This window comes from Epargyreus clarus, unplaced genomic scaffold (genome assembly GCF_041222505.1).
Source record: "Epargyreus clarus isolate Ecla_fem2 unplaced genomic scaffold, WU_Ecla_fem_2.2 ptg000008l, whole genome shotgun sequence".
Lineage (NCBI taxonomy): Eukaryota > Metazoa > Arthropoda > Insecta > Lepidoptera > Hesperiidae > Epargyreus > Epargyreus clarus.
Window position 1 is genome coordinate 7684304 of NW_027332216.1, and position 22356 is coordinate 7706659.

At 33.4% G+C, this 22356-nt stretch overlaps 1 pseudogene; it reads right to left on the bottom strand.

Annotated features, from left to right (window-relative positions):
- Nucleotides 1–8965: 8965 nt before the first annotated feature.
- LOC140744007 (polyglutamylase complex subunit TTLL1 pseudogene) lies at nt 8966–10283 on the bottom strand (annotated as a pseudogene).
- Between the last annotated feature and the right edge of the window lie 12073 nt (nt 10284–22356).

Consider the following 22356-nt stretch of genomic DNA (forward strand, 5'->3'; position numbering starts at 1 on the left):
AGTTTCGGTCATATAAAGGTACTTTAAGGTTATTATTTAATTTATTAAAAAAACATATAATGATAAGTCATTAACTACTGGTATATGCCTATTTAACTATGGTATACTAAGTAACGAATGGTATATGCCTAAAATAAAAAAGAAATATTTTCTTATTCGGATAAAGGAAATCCGCGGTAACATTATCATTTATACCACTTAACGCAGGTGTATAAAAAATCAACAACCTCGATGCTTTCAAGCGCAAATTAAAATAAATGTTGATTTATGGTCACGCGATGAAAAGGGATTTTCCTCAGAGTCCTATTCGGGCTGCGGTGAAAAGAACGAAATCCATTGTGTCTTCAGTTTTCCATCCAATTTTAGTAGAGGCGACTCGAATCCCCTCAGGAAATTTCCGTTAATATTATCTCTCTTGAACGCATTATATCTTGTACATAATTTGTTGTAAGGCTTTTTAATATAATTTTATGGAAGCGAACGTGCTTGCACTTTACTTGAAGTTAAGTGGACATTGTAGTACATACTCGTAGATAGTTGTAACCGAAAGGAGTTCTTCTATGTTGGTTGCAAATTAACGGGCTTAAAGTTGGAAGAACCTTCTGTAGTTTGACTCTGGTGACAAAAGTATTCATGCGTACTTTCTTCCTTCGGAGGGCACTTTAGACCGTTCGCGGTTTAAATTATAGAATGGCAATCGCTAAACCTCTTCAGGTTTAAAGGTCCTTTTGGCAGTTTGAAACCAATCATGGGTGAGCCACTAACTTGCATCAGCTGCACCAATGCGTGAGTAGCGTGATGGAGTACACGTCAGCGCTCATCCTAGTAGTGGGGAGACATCCGTGCCCAATAGTGGGACTAAACGGGTTGCAGCAGCAGCAGTCAGTTGTTGTTATGTTGTTGCATAGTTCTATTCTAAACACGTAATTACGAGAACTTTCTAAAATTAAATATCATTGTGTTAAATCAATGCCTCTGTCTTCAGTCGTTCTCAGATTATATTTCATCGTTGTAAAAAAATCCAAGACCTCTATCAAACAGAGTGGCACCTGCATGACGAAGGAAAGGGATAATATTATTTACTCTCTAAAACAAATCGCAATATATTTTATTTGCTGCTGAATATAAACGATATCCTACCCTTTTGGAAACTTCACGTTTTTATCTGTACGAGTACGTTGACCTTTATGTATATGTATTGTAAAAAGGTGAATTCATTTACATCAGTATTGTAAAGCTAATATCAAATTACCTAATGCATTGATTCAGACGGTGTTGATAATAAACGATAGTGATCACATAGGTACAAGTAAATCCTCCTATACCTTCGTTAGACTGGTTTATACAACATACACATACTCGAACGCGATTAGTTTTACCCACGAATATATGTTATCAATTATCACCTTAATAATTACGTTTATGTACATACGAGCTTTGTCACGCGGTTTCACTCGCGTTCAAAAGTGTAAATAGTCGGGTGGTTTTATGTATTTTTGCACTACACCCTTATTCTTTTTCTACAATAAAAGTAGCTTAACATACTCCTCACAACATCAGCTAGCAGCACATGAAATTCCCTCAAAATCAGTCCAGCCGTTTTGAAACAATTAGACACACAGAGAGACAATAAATAGATAATTGCCTTTTGTTATAAGTAATGTGTATACTTGTATTTAGTAAAAAAACTGTTAATTTGGCATTACAAACAGACATACCATATATATACCTCCTCATATATACCTCCTATAATAAATCAAAGCAGCATTACGTGATACAGCTGCAATCATTTCTCTGAAGAAACAGGGAAGGAAAGTTTTTCTTGTCTTCGTAAATTATGTTTGCATCTGTTCTCGCCTCTAACGGATATCACAAAAACGTCTCGTGCGCGACTCGCAATAACACTAAGCGAAAACAAATATCTTTTTTACAAGCTTTTATCTTGCCTCGTTAGTATGAGAGCGTCAAATCTTGGAACTGAGTTTAAAAAACAGTTAAATCCAAGCTATTGAGCTGAAAATGTTCATACAAAATTTGGTTTTGATGAATCCTGAAAAAAAAAACAAGATTCTAATGTGGCGAACCCTTTCATTTGATACTCATATCACGGGGGTGTATAAAAATAATTGGTCCGCCATCTTGAGGTATCCGCCATTTTGTATTTAGAGTAATGTTAATAAACTAATCATGCACTATCATCAAAACTAAACGTGCATGCAAAAGTTTAGCTAAATTAGTTAATGTTAACTGGATAAAAAATCTTTTGTATGATTTGACCACAGACCTGTGTTTGTTTGAGTACTACTACACTACACTACTACTACACTACTACACTACACTGCGTTCGTTTCTATGTGAGGGCATAGAAACGAACTATGGAATCATACCAAACTGTTTAATAGTATAACCTATAGTTTCTACCGCAATTAAGTGAATCTAACGATACCACATAATGTTAAAATCCAAATATGTAAAGTTCCAAAAAATTATATTACAGTACATATTGATATGTAGACGCTTAAAAAATATTACACTCGGCCATAGATTAGTAAAGATTACTCACTCCTAACAAGAAAATGTACCCAGTTTTGAGAATTGAAATAGTTGCGTAAAAAAGTTATGCCACGTCTCCGTGCTAAAATGGCCCTAAAATATTTGAAATATTTTTTTATTTATCATGTAAATTGTACATTGTAATTGTAAATTACGCAGTATTGGTTATTTATTCGTAAATTTTCTCTAAAAATGTTTTTATTTGTCAAGAATTCAAAAAAATAACTTACTATAATAAGCCATTTGCGGCTTCATTCAATTTCAAGGCGGCAAAGTATCTTTACTAATCTATGCCCTCGGCAGGTTAAAACATAAGACTGTTTGCTTTCTTTATTCAATAACACAACACCAAGAATAACGTATCGCGGACATACGTACCCTTATCAAATACCCGAGGGAAATTATAGGGCAGAATTAGGAATACATGAGCCACGTTCCATTTCCTTTCATTCTGAATCCACGGGAACATTATCCAACATTATCGACATCTGCGGTAGGAGCGCAAACACTCGTAGTGTCAACACATTTCCAATTAAGCCTCGGCAGCCAACACCCAAATTAAAAACCTTGTCGACTGTCAAATTGCAGTAGGTATTGCATTTACTGCGAAAATGTTTCGCTACGTTTAACGCTTGGTAAAGGTCAATACTTTTTAGGGTTTCGTACGCAAAGTGTAAAAACGGAACCCTATTAATAAGCCTATCCGTCTGTCCATGTGTCACAATGTCCATGTGTTCTCATGAACCGTAACAGATAGACACTTGATATTTTGACATAACTCTGAAAAAAAATAGTGTCTAAGTTTAAGAGATAGAACCTTCTGATAGACAGAAGACAGCAGAGGCTAATAGGGTTCCGTTTTTACGCTTTGGGTACGGAACCCTAAAAATTACGCTATTTACTATGTTACGTATAGGTATGTATATATATCGTGAATGTTAGTACTTAACACTAAACTGAGTACATAAAGGCTACATTGTATGAAAATTAATTGTACCATTTATATATACGAGAACAACATAATTGGTTTCGAATTAATTGAGTTAATTATGACAATATATTTGTATGATGTATTAAATTAATTGATACGAAATACCTACTTAACATTTACGTATTTAAAATTTATTCATAGTCAAATAGCTATAAATATAACCTGTAAAAGTACAGAAACTAAAGAATATTAGCTGCATTAAAAGTTATCATTAAATTTAATATTCAAAAATTGTTTGGGGTGAAATATTTACTTATTCAGAAATTGTTTGGGGTGAAATATTTACTATACTCGTATGTGTATATTTTTTTCCTGGCGACTACGGAATATTCCCCGTGGAATCTAATTTTGGGAACAAATTGTTCATACACAGTACGTTCTGGGTAGCTACTGAAATGGATAATCTCCGGCGCGCAATAGATAACTCTCAGCTGGTGAAGTTATTAGCGAACGCCGGCAACAAACAGTGCAGTGGAACTGCATTTGGCGTGACCCGGGCAACTTGACTTATAACTAACTGCACATCTGCTTTATTACTATGATGCTTTCCTTTATGGATTATATGGAGTGTGAATAAGCCTTTACTGTTTTAAAGAGTTAATTACTCTTCATTAATATTCTATAATAATGTATCAATATCGTCAGTAAACAAATAATGTGATAAGCAAGTGTGTTAATTATAGGCTTTTTAGTTTTTGCTATAATATTGAAGAAGAAAATGAATATATTCTTGAAATCAAATTTTGAGAACAAATTATGCATACATAACACATTCCAGGTATGTACTGAAATGGATAATCCCCGGCGCGCAATAAATAACTCTCAACTGCTGAAGTTATTAGCGAACCCCGGCAACAAACAGTGTAGTGGAACTGCATTTGGCGTGACCTGGGCAACTTGACTTATAACTAACTGCACATCTGCTTTATTACTATGATGCTTTCCTTTATGGATTATATGGAGTATAAATTATGTAGTTGCTTTAAAAGTAAAAGAATAATTAATAGTACAAAATACTCCCTCCTAAAGATATATTAATATTTTTTCTGTAAGCAGCAAATTATGTTATCTGTAGATAATTTAGCTTATTGTAAGTTTTTATCTACTAGTAATGTGCGTTATTGTACGTATTGGAAAATAGATAATTTCTAGTGAAAAATAAATTCTTGACTCGTTTTTATTGTAACTGCAACGAAATAAGCAAAAGTATGCAGCAATTTGTAAAATTAGATTTCGAGCATCATTACTTCATAATTATATTCAAAGGAAACAGACTCTCAATTTCGTAAAGGATTTTTTATTTATATTTCCATGAACATTATAGAGGTTTAGGAAGTTTTATGTATTTACATATAAAGTCCACAAATGTCCATTAGATACGAGTACCAGAACTCGGCGGCACTTCAGACCCGCTGCGGACGTTCACCGGACTCATTAGAGAAACGCCGCAGATTTTTCCACGCATATTTTGCTTCAATGTAAATAACTCAGATGTTTTCCCGCAACTTTACGCTTCAAACTTTATATAATTGTGGAACTTTTCCGACGTAATTTATAACTTAACCGCACAAAATCCCACACGTAATTACCGGATTTAAGAGTGGAAGTTTGAGCGACAAGGAGAACATTGAACAATTTGTGTATTTCTCAATTATTACCTACATCAGGTTCTTTATTTGCGCCTTTTCAAAAATATTTCCTGAGTGAGTCATAATTCTAAACGTAGATTGAAACTTACATTATTAATAACAGAAACTTAGTGATGGTGACAGAACCATTTGCAGTTCGACGGCACCATCAATATACCTATTTCTGCCTAATAACAGCAGTGTTAAGTGCTACTGTGTTCTGGTTTTAAGGGTGTGGTAAGGGATAAATAGTTACCCGACGCGTTCCAACTCACATCTCAGGTAGCAACACATCAGCAGGACCTCTTATCTTATCTGGGGTAATTACAAATATCAATGGGCGGTAATGACCACTTACCTTCAGATGGATGCTCGTTTACTTCTTTATAATTAAAAAAAACATGTGTTACTTTATTATTATAAAAAAGAAGACTTCTGAGGTCTCGGAAAATATGTCTTCCTTAACACATCAGTAAACAGTAATCTTATTAGCATGTTTACTTATCTTCATAACTAAAATAATTACTAAAGCTTACGTGTTTTTAAAGCAGCAGTAATAACAAACGTCAACGATATACCTACCTAACTAAAATTGCCATACCAGTAGCATTACCATGAGTTGGCATAGAAACGCCACTATAGAAATGGTAAATAGAAAACTATTGTCATTTTGCTAGTGAATAACATAACTACTATCGTTACGGTATTTCTTGACAACGTCTGTCAAATTAATGACTCATGAGACCGAATTTGTATGGCAATAGATCATAATGACCTTCGCTAGCGATTTGATTTCGATAGGTTTTTTACGTATCGAGTTACGTCACTACGGATTTTAGTTCTACGAGTAACCACCAGAGGCGCTGTACAATTTTTCATACATTTATTTTACGCAGTCGCTAGCGAGTAATACTTTTGTAAACTCATGGTAGTCCTACAGGCGATCATGATTGGAAATGCATCGCATCCATTTACAATCCATTGAAGACACGTTATGTGTCCTATTGGGTGTGATTTCCGTCCCCCTACCCCTCTACCTTCGTTACTGAATTGAATGTGGTGTATAGGCAATATACATTGATGATCCGTGTTTGAATGCATCGGTACATAAATAAAGTATTTCTGTATTTATTTCCAACTTTTTATATGTTAAAACCAAAAGTTGACTTAATGTTTCTTAGTCATTACAATTTATGGGAATTATTATACGATTAAAATGGAACAATAACTCTCAATTTGCTGTTTACTATTGTTGTCGTATTGCTGGAGATCGATAATAGGAGCATCAGTGAGAAATCATCAACAATTACTGTCCCACTGCTGGGCACGGGTCTCCTCTCATAATCAGAAGGATTAGGCCATAGTCCGCCGCTGGGCAAGTTTGGTAGGCTTCATATACCTTTGAGATTTTTTAAATAAATCTCTCAGGTATCCAGGTTTCCTCACGATGTTTTCCTTCACCGTTTAGCAAGTGATAATTAATTTCTAATACACACATCATTATTATTTTATTAGATTTGAACCTCGGACTCCTCAATCGAGACGCCGAGTTTCTTAACCACTAGGCTATCGCTGTTTTTAAATTGAAACACCTTAAGTTAATAATCAATAATGTATGTGAATGCTTATGCGTGTAGCAAAAACTGGTTTGACGCCTTCTGCTTGCCCCCCTATCTTAGTTACTACTTTTGATATATATGCAAATTCCTCTCCGACATAAATAATTTCATTTAGCGTGGAAAATAGATAAATAAACTGATTTCTTAGCATTCATTTGTATTTAAATCCTTTGCTATATACCTTCAATACATATCTTTGAAATCCTATCCTCTATACCCATTAGATAGATACGACTCGACAATCTACCAAGTGATTGGAAACCCATTGCATTCCATTTGCGATCCATAGGCACGTCTTCCATGGCAATTTCCGTGCCCCCTCCCACCCTGTTCAGCCACGGAACGTAATTTGTGCCCAAAATCGTATATACACACTGTACGGGTATACTTTCATTAAAATACTTTACAATTATTGTATGTTATTAGTAGGCTATTTAATTGCTGGCTAGCTATCTACCGGAAAAATATGTAAAAAAAAAGGATATTATATTGTTTAGAGAAATTGTCATAGAAAGGATTGTCAGAGAAAACAAAGAATGGAGATGTTATTGAATCTCTTATTATACAAAATAGCCAGTCAGGAATAAGCAGCTTACAATACATATGTTCTAAGTTCCGTTTTAAAACTTACAAGCAAAGATTTTTAATCCTTAAATTCTGTTTTTTACTTCGCGGTTGAATTTGAATTTTAATCTTGTGAGAGTTTCTTTGTAACCAAGGGAACATTAAAATTGCGTTGGTTTTTCGAATTTACTCTGGCTTTATTTTCCTGTAATTACTCTGTGAAATTTAATGTGTATAAGATTAAATTCCATTATCATAATCGCAATATAGTGCAAATTAATATGAATGATTTTGCTATTTGCAAAGTACTCGAAGGTATCGTATCCAAGTTCAATTAAATGAAAAATATTCGAATATTTTACGGAACGCATTTTTCTATTGCACAATACCCATTTTGTTCAACGAGCTAGCTGGCGCAAGATAATGAAGGAAAAAATAAAACTGTAGATCAAAGATACAATGAAAATAGAATATCTACATTTGCACTATGAACAAAAGGTTGTCCGCCTTTTGTTCTGATTTTTCCGCATTAAGAAACTATTATATTACAAGAATATTTATTTTAATTTTAATGGCTTTGTGCCGTTTAAAATGTCACAGATTTTATCATTAACACCCATTGTATTCAAAGTAAAATGTCCCGGTAAATGCGAAGCTAAGAAAATTGTAAGAATGGCAAAATGTTACAATTTTGTAATCTGTTAATGGTAAAAAAAAACTTGGAAATTATAACATCGAAATATAATTAATTATATAAAAATATAGCATTACTTACTTAATATTGAAATAATAATAAATTGAAAGTCATACCCCTTCCTGAATAAAGGTGGGCATCTACACGTACAATTGTAGTAAGTCATAAAAAAAATTAGGATAAAATACGAAAAACATTTAAGGTCTTTTTGTGATATATTTCAGATTTAGAAAAATACATTTATTTGACGTATCAGATATAAGACTATATCGTCGAGACCTAGAATATATATCTAATCTTTGTTTAATACTCGTAGATACCTTTTTATAAAGTTTGGAATCTAATTCTCTCTGGCTAACATGAGTGACATTTTCTTAACACATCACCTTATTCGAATTTTAAAATATAAAAACTTTTGAATATGTCCTAAAGTTTTGAGTAACAAAGTTTAACCATTAGCCTGTGGGCTTTTTACTGGCCATTAGCATATAAAAAGGCTGGCGCGTTATTTTTCCACGACGGCAAACATTAATATGCAAAATACTCGTAGAAGCCTTAACCGCATCGTTCTTTGATGCACTCCGAACAATATACTGCTGATAAGTGTTTATAAATAAAATTGTTCCCTCTTATTCATGAGAAAACTTAGTCTTTTATATGCAAATAAAATTTAATAATAAGGATGAAAGTTATTAATAAAAACCTTTTTCTAAAACCCTTAGACATTTTATACTGAGAACTTAATAAAAAAATGACAACTACTGACAACTGACTAAACTCTTCTCCGAAAAGGGCCGATGATGATGACAATAACAATATAATAATGTCTATATTAATTATTTATTATTAATTACAATCATAATAATAATTCCTACCTATTTGATTTTTCCGACAATATTAGTTAAAAACACGGCTCAAACGTATTTAGGTATTCATTGCCTTTTATTTTTGGTGGACCGACCAACCGGTGTTGTTTGTTCATCTTTCTCTAAAAGCTCTTCGTCAATTAGCAAATCAAAATTACCCAAAGCCTCCGGGGCAGGCTGTTTATTCCAACGCACATCTGGCGTTCCTTCGGGCGGCAAAACAACAGACAAAATATTATCAATGAGTTTATATTTCAAGATTCTGTCATTAACAGTCGTGGAAGTCAGAGACGGCGAAGCGTTCACTTCAACTAACCAGGGCTTCAGTTGGTTGTCTATTATTATATCGTACCCGTAGCATTCGAAGCAGTGTCTGTCGTTTGCCATTACAGACGAGACTGCTTTCAGCGAGTGCACAATGAGCCACTGCATAGCGGCAAAAAGCTTTTCCGTCACCGCTCTTCCCCTTGCGCCTTCCAAATACAAACGCAAATTCTGAACGCTCATTTTTCCGCCATGAATACTGTTGTAATCACCACCATGCTTCTGTACACTCACATTAGTCAGATGCACGTACATATTGTCGAGCTCCGTGACACTGGTATCATACTTCACCGTACAAAACCTACAGAAGCCAAGTTGGAACAGATAAGCCTTGAGTGGCCGGAAGGACGTCACTAATACGTATAATCTGAGATCAAATTTCTTCCCGCCAATTAATAAAGGATTGTCGATGTAACGAGATATGACGTAACTTTCTTTACTTAGCTGCGGATGGAATGGAGCCTTCGCCTCTCGAGACCACTTCTTAAGCTTGGAGAGCTTATTTATAAGGAAAATTCCGGTACCTTGAGATTTTCCGCAGGGTTTCATTATCCAGGTACTCTGAGGGGACTTGCGGTATTCCTCCACGAACATATTGTAGTCAGCGGGTAGAACGAAGGTGACAGGCACGAAATCAAGATGTACGTACCGTGTGACGACTTGACCTCCGTGGAGAATGACCTCTGCTTTCTCAGCGAGTGGATTTCCATCTCGCTCCAATTCCTTTCTATATCGTTTAATATTTTTCACAAGCAAGTCTTTTCTCGACAGCTCGTAGTGGTTCGGAAAGTGATTTATCATTTGATTGTCGTTCATCCGATATCCGCTTTCGACGCTGAATAGGTTTCGACAAGTTTGAGTGGACGCCCAATAGAAGTTCCATTCATCATCTGGTCCAACTTGGTGCCACCCACGCCTCTCGAAGTTGCTCATTAAAACTGATTTCTCCAAGTCTGTGCAAAAGTTTACTCGGCATCTCTCGGCGGCTGGTGCGTTCACTCTTCCATATAAACTTGTAGCTAATTTCTTAGCCTCTTGATTCATAGTTTAATTTTATTGTAGCACTGTGTAAAATTGTGAATATTGTCTCGCACGCTTTTGGAGACGTAGCAAAGTAACCATGGCATATAAAAACAGATGCCGTTAAGCCAATAGCGAAACAAGCGTCCCCTCTCACTATGACTACCAGTAAACATTGTTAGCGGGTATTGATTTTCCTGATTGTAGCATATGTTGATATGAGGGGATGTTTACCAGCTCATAGGGTTACCTTGTTATGGAACATTAATTAGATTTTCATATCTGCCTAATTAGGATTTGATAACAAAGGAACTCGTAAAATTAAATAAGAAATTTTAATAAGCCACATTTTCTATTATCTAATTTGTATTACCAGGAATTAGGAACAACATTGTGTAAAAAAGTTGTTTTAATTTTATTTTAACTTGACAAGGATGAAGCGCATTACTTCATATCGCTGGGTATAAAATACCATCATCTTAAAGAATAGTGTTAGTTAAGCAGTGCATTCGCGTCCTATTAAACCATATTTCAATTTTCTTCTGTATGCACTCATGCCTAAATTATACTTAAGTAATTTGGTAACCCACTATACTTATATTTGAACATAAACATTGTAATTATATTTTTCATTACGAATCTTTGAACTTACTTTTCTTAAAACTAAAATCTTGCACAGAAATTGAAATGCTTAATAACACAAGAAGTAGACTCACACGGCATTCTAGAGGAAATAAAGACTTGAGTTAATTTTGCTATTTGAAATACGTGAGCGTAGCTGCAGGCGGCCCTCAGTGACTTTAATTAAAAGGTGCTGCGGATAACAATGAATTTCAACGTCTTTAAGCAGAGACCGGGCAAGAAAAATAAAATTAAGTCGAAGAAAATAAATCCGTGCTGCGGTCGGCTAATATGAAAGTAAAGCTGTAGAAATGACTGAAGTGAATTCAAATGTTACGTTGGATCCGTACGTATATTTGAGGATACGTGCATAGCATGTACGTAGCATAGCATTACGCTTTGAGATGATTTTTTAATATAGTGAGGATAAGAAATATATTATTTAATTTTGCATTTGTTAGTCAATTATACAAAAGTAGAAACAATTTTAATACTATGTATAACAATGTATCTATTGAGTTTATTGAAATTATTGATCCATAGGTTAATTATATGGCACAACCAAAGCAGTCCACATACTACGAATGTCATATTTTAAAGATATCAGGTAATTTTGAAAAGAGGGTGTAAAATTAAATTTTAATTTTAAATATAGCTATTTTAGCTAGCAAAACAACCTTCTCATTACCTTCTATTCCAATATGGGCCGGAATCCACTGTATAAATAAATAAACTTGGAGTCAGCTTGAAGTTTTAAATAAAGCTTAGGTAATTGTCGCCTAAGCTACAGCTAATCCTCAAAAATTGGAAATCCATAACGACCTTTATACATAATTTTATGGCGTATTTTGAACTTAAATGCTGATAAGTTGTAATTAAATAATATTTCATTTTGTATGTATAGTTAATATACATTCTCGTTACTGTCCCACGGCTGGTCATTTTAGTTTGATGGGTGATGGGTTTCAGTCATAATACCGCGCTGACCAATTGCACATTAGTAGATTTCACACATCTTTGACAATTTGTATTTGTTGTATTTTTAAGGCGAATATCTTTCCTAGTAATATACCTTCATCGTTATATTAAATGATAATCAATCTTACTACGCATATAATTTTCATCATCATTCATCATCATGAATCATCAAAGTTGGTAATGCATGGAATTGGTACCTCAACATCGATTCTGAATTTCATACTTCTAGGCTACGATTGCTATTATTATAGTAATTTCACCTACAATAATAAATAAATAAATCATACAAGCAAACAATGGACTTATCATATTTTATTATTTGTTATTATTACAAGACCAAACAAGTTCTGATCATTAAATTATTTTCCCCAAGTAATCTTGTTGCCAACTTTTAGTTTATCTAGCAAATACCGGAACTATGAAGATTTATTTCCTTTGTTTTTCTAGTTCCTAACTTAATCTGGAATTCTGCCAAGCATGTGTTTTGAACGTTATGATATGAGTTATAGAATAAACCTTAGGCATATTGTTGATAGAAAATTGTACGAACTAACGCTAACATTTTGCGTATTCATATTATTTCAGGGGTTCGTACTCAAAGGAACCCTATTACTTAGTCTCCGGTTTCAATCCCTGTAGTTGTCACAGGGCTCTATCAATTGAACATAGATATACACTTTTTACAGAGAACAAATTTTATAAGTAAAAAGCTTGCAAATAAATGTGTTGCGAAAATTATCAGTTATGAATTTTTAACATATTTAGCACGATTTTGATTACATGGACGTAATCTCTCCTCACCGCTTTATATGTGTCACTGTTTAATTATTCCGAAGTTTGTGGTGCATGTACCAAAACTTTAAACTTTATACTTCACAGCGTACATCATTTTAAAATGTAACATAAATTTCATAATCCTGTCTCCGTACATGGTAACGTTTTACGATACTTTGACGCGGAAACTTTCTGTTTACACCGGATTTAGATTAAAGTATAGGAAAAGTTTCCACGTAAATCGTAATGTTGTATTAAATTTTATTACGAACTTCGTGTTTACATACGATGTAAAATACGTGTGTAAAAGATTTGATAGCTTCTGTATACATTATATTATTTATTTATTTATTAATAAAATAAGGCATAGGTACTGAGTATATAAAATGATTCAATGACAATCAGAAAGTATTTTATATATGAACTTAAAATAGTAGTTATATTAACATTCGAAATATGTAGTTATATTAACATCAGAGGCAATAACGTCTTTACGTAACTTTTAGATCGACATTTAAGCTGCTTTTTCAAAGGTAAACGCAGCAATCAAGCAACAGAGGTAAAAATTCCCAACGCAGTGATATATACTGCATAATTAATGTTACAATGTATTTTTCGTATTTAGTCTTAGAATCGAGAATCAAAAGTAGCTGACACTAGTGCACAAGGTACGTTCGAAACTCGACTAGACGTATATTTAATGATTAATTTAGATATCTATTCTGTGTCGTGGTGTTTGTGTATTCGTATTTATGTATGTCAAAAATACAAGTGTAAAAGCGTTATTAATTGCGATAAGACGGATCTTTTTTAGTCAATTATAATACTTTTAAAAGTTAAGTGTTATGTTATATTTGCTTGAGTTCTATTCCCGGTTATACGAGCCCTTAGCAACACGAAAGTCCCCGAAGTTAAACGCTTTATTCGTAAATTCCAATCCATTATACGTCCTTTTCATGCCAGTTCGACTTACACCAAACAGGTGTCATATTTCAAAGCAATTTCCTTCGATCGACCAAATGATTCGGAAGTAAGCGATAGTTTTCATAGGCAATAATGTTGGCGATAAAACATATTTAATGGTGTGTACGAAATTATTGGAGAAATATTTTAAAGCGATATCGCAGTTATTACAATTCTTGGAAAGGCGTTATTTATATTTAATCTACTTATATCGTAATTTTAATATTCATTTCGGACTGGAAACTTAACTCATAATTAATATAATCATTAAATTTCTACAAATTAATTGTTTTTCTGTAAATTAATTAATTTATTCCGCGATATTTTTTACGCTTACATGATAAATTTGAATTGGTCTTTATAGTACTAACATGATGTGTACCTATTTTGTTTGGAAGATGGTAGTATACCGCCCAGTTTATGTATGCACAGCTTTTCGTTTTTAAAGGTGGTAAAGTGTTTTAATATAGTGCTTGGGGATAATAACACATGTGTCATCGATTTTTGAAAATCGAAGAGGGCGTGTCACATCGACAATCCCCGGTTTTGCTAGCATTCTATAGATGACCATGAACTCTTATTACAGGCAACCTACATACTTATTTGATAGATATAAAAGACAAGCAAATCCTAAAAAGACAGATACTTAGGGTTACAAAAAAATGTTGTTATTGTTGCGAAATTTTAACAAAACGTACCATTTGAATGATAATTTCATATTCATAAAGGAAGAACAAACGTAGTAGAGCCGTGAATGGCAGCCCACCATTTATAAAATGTTTGTTCCCTTAATATCATTTTTGTGCTAAGCAAGTTATCCATTATAAAAGGGATAATCGCTACGCTTGCTGTTACAGTTTTTGTTTCAGGACCTTTGTGAGTCTTTTTTGTTAGCTTAGTCATACTTAAGTTGTATTTTTGTTTTGCTTACTGAGTTAAAAGATAATTACGGCTCAAAATGTTGAAACAAAAGGGTAGGATTTTATATAAGAATATATTCGTCGTTTTTTATGGAATTTTATTTCTGAGTTTTATATTATGTTACATATGAAATTACTAGGAGAGTAATATTTTTCGAGCGTATACCTATACATCTCATTTTTGGCCCATTTTACAGCCCAAACGGCATTTACAGATCAACATAAGAGATGTCGTTAGACTGTGGGAGTGACGTAGCCTATATTTCATCCCTTATAAGTTTATTATTAACAGTCGAGTTTTTATAATATTTTACAAGTATCGATTTTAGTATAGCGCCTCTCTGTATAAGCTTTGCTCTGTTTGGATATGAAGAGTGTGGTACGGCGGAGACCGTCATGAGCGACAGTAACTCACGAATCCCTCTTGTTCATGAACGGCAATAACATCTATTGAATTACTTTTGCTACTTTAATAAAAAAAATATTAAATCTAACTGTGCCTATGAAATCATTTTATTTACTAGGTTTGAGATCATAAAATGTAATATTTTATTATATTTCATTATAAGTGTAGCTATATCATTACATATCAATCCAGCGCCTTGACGTGACTATAATATAAGAGTTAATATAAAATATTGAAATATTTTCGGCACAATTTTTAGTATTAGCAAATAAATTGACTACACATTAAACTTCCCATAACAAAGAGTTAATGCGTATTGTTCAATCCTTTTAGGATCCACCCAAATCGGATTACGTAATTGGGCAGGACGTTAATTAGATAAATACTTGCAGTAAATTGCTATGGGTTTTAAATTAATGGGTTAATTAATTAAAACGGTAAGTATATTGTATTTACTAATATGGTTTTAATTATATTATTACCGTAAAATATAATTTGTATACCGTTAAATCTAAAAGTATGATAAGTTGTATCAGTGCTTCTGTAGACAGAATATAGATCAAAAGTCAAAAACTAAAGTGAATAGATGAAACTGAATGTACCTCGTACATAAATATGAGAAATAAATTCTGTTTTTATTCAGTTAACTTAAGTTATTTTTTTTCAAAGAATCACTTTACAGTCATAGTCAAAATCCGTTTCTCATTCGTTAACCAAATCCAGAATTCAATTTAAAATAAATTGGTATGAAAATAAAAACACAATTTTTAAAGTGACGGAAATGCCGTAGATTCGTGGGAGATTGCGTCGTAATTTGCGGCCGGGCGCTAATGCGCAGTGCACATGCGATTAATTCGTGGAAGCCGCGACAGGAAAAAATCACATTTTTGAAGTGACGAATATGACGCACATTCGTAAAAGATTATGTTGTACTAGCTATGGAGCGCTTATGTGCGGCGTACATGCGGTTAATTCCTTAAATTTATTTTCCTTGTGTTTTTAACACGCTTTTATTAGCTTGGGTTGTATGTATGTATGTATGTACTCACGTAACAGAGTAACGGAATCTTTTTTGACTTTTGTTCAAAAACCTTATTTATATTTAGCCACCTAAACTTAAAAAAATCATCATTACTCAGTCGTTTACCAAAGCCAGAATTCAATTTAAAATAAATTGGTGTGAGAATAAAAAAAACAATTTTGAATGTGATGGAAATGCCGTAGATTCGTAGGAGATTGCGTCGTAATTTGCGGCCTGGCGCTAATGCGCGGTGCACATGCGATTAATTCGTGGAAGCCGCGACAGGAAAAAATCAGAATTTTTAAAGTGACGAATATGCCATGCGGTTAATTCCTTAAATTTATTTTCTTTATGTTTTTTTTTTGTTCAAAAACCTTATTTATATTTAGCCACTTACAACTAAAAAAACAGCATTACTCAGTCGTTTACCAAAGCCAGAATTCAATTTAAAATAAATTGGTGTGAAAATAAAAAAAAAAACATTTTGAATGTGATGGAAATGCCGTAGATTCGTAGGAGATTGCGTCGTAATTTGCGGTCTGGCGGTAATGCGCGGTGCACATGCGATTAATTCGTGGAAGCCGCGACGGGAATATTTATCGCTATTAAATTCTATTGCAGACATTGCAGCGCCTTTTAAATGACATTGGAATTGTAGCAATTTCAGTGTAAGTTCTACATTCATAGGAGAACATTAAAATTTTTGCACCTTACCAACTGGCTGTATTTTTTATTCTATTTTGTAGTCACTGCCATCAGATCTACTGTCCCTTGATCATGATCATGACCATAATTATTATAGAGTTAAAACATCTTGGAGATCGTAACGTAAAACTCTTTTGTAAACAGGGGCAATGAATTTCTAAGTACTATAGATAGGAAAATAACATCATAATTGAAATTTTAAAACTCCAGGTTTTTAATTATCTAATTTAAGTATAGGGCATGGTAAATCAGTAATTATATGATTGATGTCATATTTCAAGAGCAGTCGCATATTATATTGCTGCTGTTTAATTTAGTTGTCTACGCTTTAGTGTTACAACATGGTAATTTATTACGCATAAGTTGATAACACGTATGTATAAAATAATATCACAATGCAATTTTAATAATTTAAGATATTAATCAGAGAAATAAACTGCAGTGCAAGCAATAAATATGCCACATAATTAGTATCGGAAATTAACTCGTATTGGCAATGTTGCCAGCGCATTTGATTTATTATTTGTTCACTGATTTTAATTATTTAATGAATTTTATATCCATATGATTATTGAATTTATGATATCATACTTTATTGCTATCGTTTTCATTTGTACGTCATGTGGTTATTTTAATTTTAAACTTTGATTAACATGTCAAGAATTCATGATCGTAAAATATTTTTATGTTCTTTTTAACACGCTTTTATTAGCTTGGGTTGTATGTATGTGTGTATGTATGTATGTATGTGCGTAACAGAGTAACGGAATCTTTGAACCCGATTTCTATCCACTTTGAACGTTCAGGTTAATTCAAAATTTTGAAAAATTATCAAAAACCGATGACAATACACGATTTTAATAATTTTGTATCATTGTCCTTATCAACATCCTCAGGATTAAATAACGATTTTCGAGGCGAGAGAAAGCGCCTTAGAGAAAGTACACGCAAAGTTACTAGATTAATTTTTAGTTTTGAAAATAATAATGTTATTTCCCTATAACTCAACTGAAACATATCTATAATGCCATCTTGTAGAATTCTTTTTAAGGTTCCGTACTTAAAGGGTAAAAAGAAAATTATTTTCTACTTTTTAGTTGATTTTATCATAAAATCGTGTTTTTTTTAGTTTTTTTAACTATATTTATTCTACATATACATCATTTACATGGACATTGGACATCTGTAATCATTTGCAGGAAGAATTAGAGACCTACCTTAGGTCTGTTACTTAAGCGCTTAAAACTGATGTTATACTTCCATATTTTTTTATGCCTGCCGCCCTCTAAATATTTCTCTACAACTGACCTAATTATAAAATTCATAATCTTCTATTCCTTTAACCTAAAATTTTGAATTCATTCGAAATAAATTTGATTTCTAATTTATGTAAAGAGCCAAATACGTCTGTAATCCCAGTGTCACTCAAACTGAATTGGGTTGGTTTATAATTCAACTAATCTGAATTATATGTTTCCTTTTCAAATTTGGTATTATGAATCGTTAACGGTTCAGTGAAGAAGTTGGATCACAGATACATAAATAATTAATATCTGCTTTATCGCAATACACATAGCAATTTTGAAAATATGGTTGACGTTCGAATTTCTTACTATCTTTCTTTTAAGCGTTAGATCCTCATACCCGGATTTACCCAGGTTATACCCGAATATACCCGGATCATACCCGTATACCCGGGTTACATTATAGATAGCAATTTTTAAACTGACGATCAACGATTCCAATTATTTTAAAATGAAGCGTGCTATAGTGTTTTTAATTTTCGCAATTTACTGTACTGGGAATTAAAGCATATTTTGGTAATTCCCTCTGATATTTGATTATTTTCAAATATAATACATATATACGCGTAGAAACATAAAATAAAAACGTAGCATTACCATATACTATGCATGCTTATTAATAAAACAGAAACTTCTATTGATAAAAAAGAAACAAAAGTAGAAAAAAGTAGGTATTCCCTATGCAATTCACTTATAAGCGATTTAATAATCTCATAGAAAGAATATTAAAAAGCTTTTATCCGTAGTCGAGCTACGGTTTATCCGTTTAATCAGATGATGGATTGCATAAAAGAAAATGTGTTATTCTTAAAAAGGAATATTATAACCAGATTATGGTCCCTTTTGTGGTTGTTGTATTATTTGCGGAGATATCTGTCATATCTGCCTTTTAATATTATAAGCTTTCGTATATTGTAGCCCAAAGTTGACTAAAAGGTAAGTTGGTCGTTCAAACAATAATTTGGACATCCAAGGAGCAGCGGATCAAGCTACTGCTCAGTTGCTTAAGCAACAAGATGTTAGCTGTATCATTGCGTGGGCGATGGTTGCAAAGGCTAGGCAATGGACGGTTAGACTATAAATGTCAGGTTTTGAAAATATGACACAGAATCATAATGTTTCCAATAATAAATAAGCCGAACAAAGCATTAGTAGTTATTCATTATGTACAGCAAAAATAAGCTAGTGTTACAAAAAAATTGAAATGAAGTGGAACATTCTTTAGTTTCCATTTGCAGCCTTTTAGTAGCTGTTAATGTTGTACAGAATTTTAAGTGTTTCGCTTGGAAAAAGTTTATTAAATACGAAGTGTTTTTCAAAGGTATCGGTATAAAATACCGAATGGTTGAAATATCCGCTGTCGGCTAAATGCTGATTTTGTTGTTACTTTTTCTGGTTACCTATATTAACTTAACTATAATGTTCACTAGATATTTTATTTTGGTGAACATTTTACGATAGATTAAATTTTAATCTTAGTTAATAGTTTCTTAGATTATAGAAAGTTTTGTCCCTGTAGTTCCGGGACCAGAATAGGGCTACGGTATCCCCTGCCTGTCGTAAGAGGCGACTAAAAGGGGGCTTCCGGGGTTGCGGACGGCAAAAGTGGGAGCTCGAACCGCCTGGCCAGCAACCCCGGGATGGACGGTGGTATGTGTGGTCGCATACCGTCGTGAACACCAGATGGTGTGGTGAGTTTCAAGTTCACCTGGGCGGAGCCCGACGGGGCAACGCGCCAAGTGGACTCCGGTTTCGTTCCGTTGGAGATCCCGGAGTCCTCTACGCAGCGCCGAGGACGGCCACCGGGGGGGTTTTAGTGCGGTAAGAATCCCACATAACCCCGTGCCGCTCCCACGGCATAGGGTACCTTTTGAAGGTTTCCCCCTCGTCAAAAAAAAAAAAAAAAAGATTATAGAAAGTTTAGAAGGAGATGGAACCCTTTGTGGTTCGTGTGAATTCGGAATCTAATTTTTAAGCAATTTGTCAAGCAATCTATTTAGACTTTATCAGCAATCAATATCCCGTATAGGTGTCAATTATATTACTATGTTATTACCTGCTAATAATATTATTAACATTTGCGTAATATTTTATACGTTTAAGTTAATGAGCTGTTTTTACTTATTCTCACAATTGACAGATTACAAAAAAATATATTAGTATATATATGCCATACTGGTGAAGCTAATTTTCATTGTCTAGATGAGAGAGTATTTACGATTTAATCTTTTGAAATTTATAAACAAACTGTAACGGCAACGTAATTATTTTTATTAAATGTGCTTACTGTTTTAATATCTCTCTTAAGAAATTAGATTAAATCGTACCATTTCAACTCTAAAAGGAAAATATAAGTAACTGCAGCGTCTAACCGCTGGGTGTAAACGATAGGCGATAAAAGAAAATAATTTATTTTGTTGTTTAGAATGTAATATTTATGTGCGTGTAATCAGTGTTATATGTCAAGTTAAGTTCGTGTATTGATTGATTTGATTTTTTTACAGTAAATAAAATGTAAGTATTTTTTCAATTCAACAGTATTTTTTTTATAAATAAACAACTTCTAAAACGTGGCATAAAAACATAATTTGACTTAAGCATCGCAGATCTCCTTAGGTTATGCCTACAGACATTGAACGTGTCAGGCACAGGCCGTGGCAGACTAAATATTCTTTCATAACTTTGACGGGGCTCGGCCAGTAACACGACGTGTCTTAGCCAAGCACAGCCGCGCTGAGTCACGGTTATAATTAGGGCCAAGCACATTGTATGAAAGAATTTTTTTTTTCCATAGTCCGCGCCAAACTGCTAATCCACTCTGAAGTTGTTGCAAGCAGGTTTAGTCATACAATTTGCTACACCGTTCATTTCTATATTCAGAACTGACTAGCAGTTGTATGCGGACTATACTACGACACGTGTCTGACACGCTCTATGTCTGTAGATGTAAATAAACTCGTCAATGATACAACAAGTCAGCAAACCTGGTCCATTGTTTACGTGTACTTTCAGGAACAAAGGAGTTGATCCGAAACGTTAACCCTTTGTGACTGTTTAAATATTCATCCGTACGAAATACATTATTCGAGTGAATCTTCTTCATTAAAATTCATTGAAGGTGTCGTTAAAATCCTTTATTAATAGCTTTAAAATTTTCCTTTCTGTATATTTAATAATCTGGACAAATACGTGCATAAAAATAATTGTGACGCTATGTAACTTCCAAGTACTTACGTGTGTGCCTCTTTAACTGTCAGTATGTTTGTATGTGTGAATCTTGGAAGTTGATGTACATTTGAAAGGCGCTTTAAAAATTCTTCTGATTGCAGCACGAATTCAAATTTAATTTAATTTATTTTTAATGTATCAGATATTTAATGGACAGATTATAAACACGTTCGATCACACCTCCTTTTACCAGGCCTCCAAGATTTCATCCTTAAATGAGACATGAGACGCAGTGAACTCATTGGCATAGATAAGATTTATGCTTCCCGGCCCCAGTTGTTATATTTTATCGTCAAACTTTGCCGGAAATCTTTGATGCGACACATGGTGGAATATAAGTTATGGGGAAAGATCCATGTAACCATCTAAGTAACTACATACAAACTTATAGATTAATTAAACGAAGGTAGTACAGTCATTTTTTTCTACACATACTTAACATTAAATTAACATCAGAATAATGAAGTTATTTGTAAAAAAAATTGAAAACAAGCTTTTTAATAACATATTTTAGTACTGTCGTATTTTTCTGAGATAACATTTTCTTTGATACGCTTATCGTGGCAGTTTATAAACAAATATTGATTCGTTATCTTGAGGATCCAACATATTGGATTGTCAATGCCGCAACTAAGTTCATAGTCATACAAACGTTAATCATATAGTCACACAGACCAAACGTATTTGCAAAATTTACGTGTTGCAATATTTGATCCAGACAACATTTGATACTAACAAAGAAAGTCTTTCCAATTCTTTAAAATCATCATCAAGTGTCATCAACCCATTATTAGTCTCCTCAGGATGAGAAGGATTAGGCCATAGTTCACCGCGCTGGCCAAGTGCGTATTGGTAGACTTCACATACCTTTGAGATGTTTTTTTATAAAATCTTTCAGGTGTGCAGGTTTCCTCGCATTTTTATCGTTTAAGCAAGTGAAAATTAATTTCTAATACGCACATAACTTTGAAAAATCAGTATTTTGTTTGAACCCTTATTCTTCAAAAATTTCCAAATTCTTTAAAAGGCTTTTAATAATTAAATAATCATGGATGGATCAACAATAAGCTATAATAATGGTATGGCTCGTTTGTTAAATTTAATTAAAATGAAAGAAATCGTGCAATTTCAGTATTGCGAGATTTTCGTTGATGATTATATTCATTGCGGTTACGAA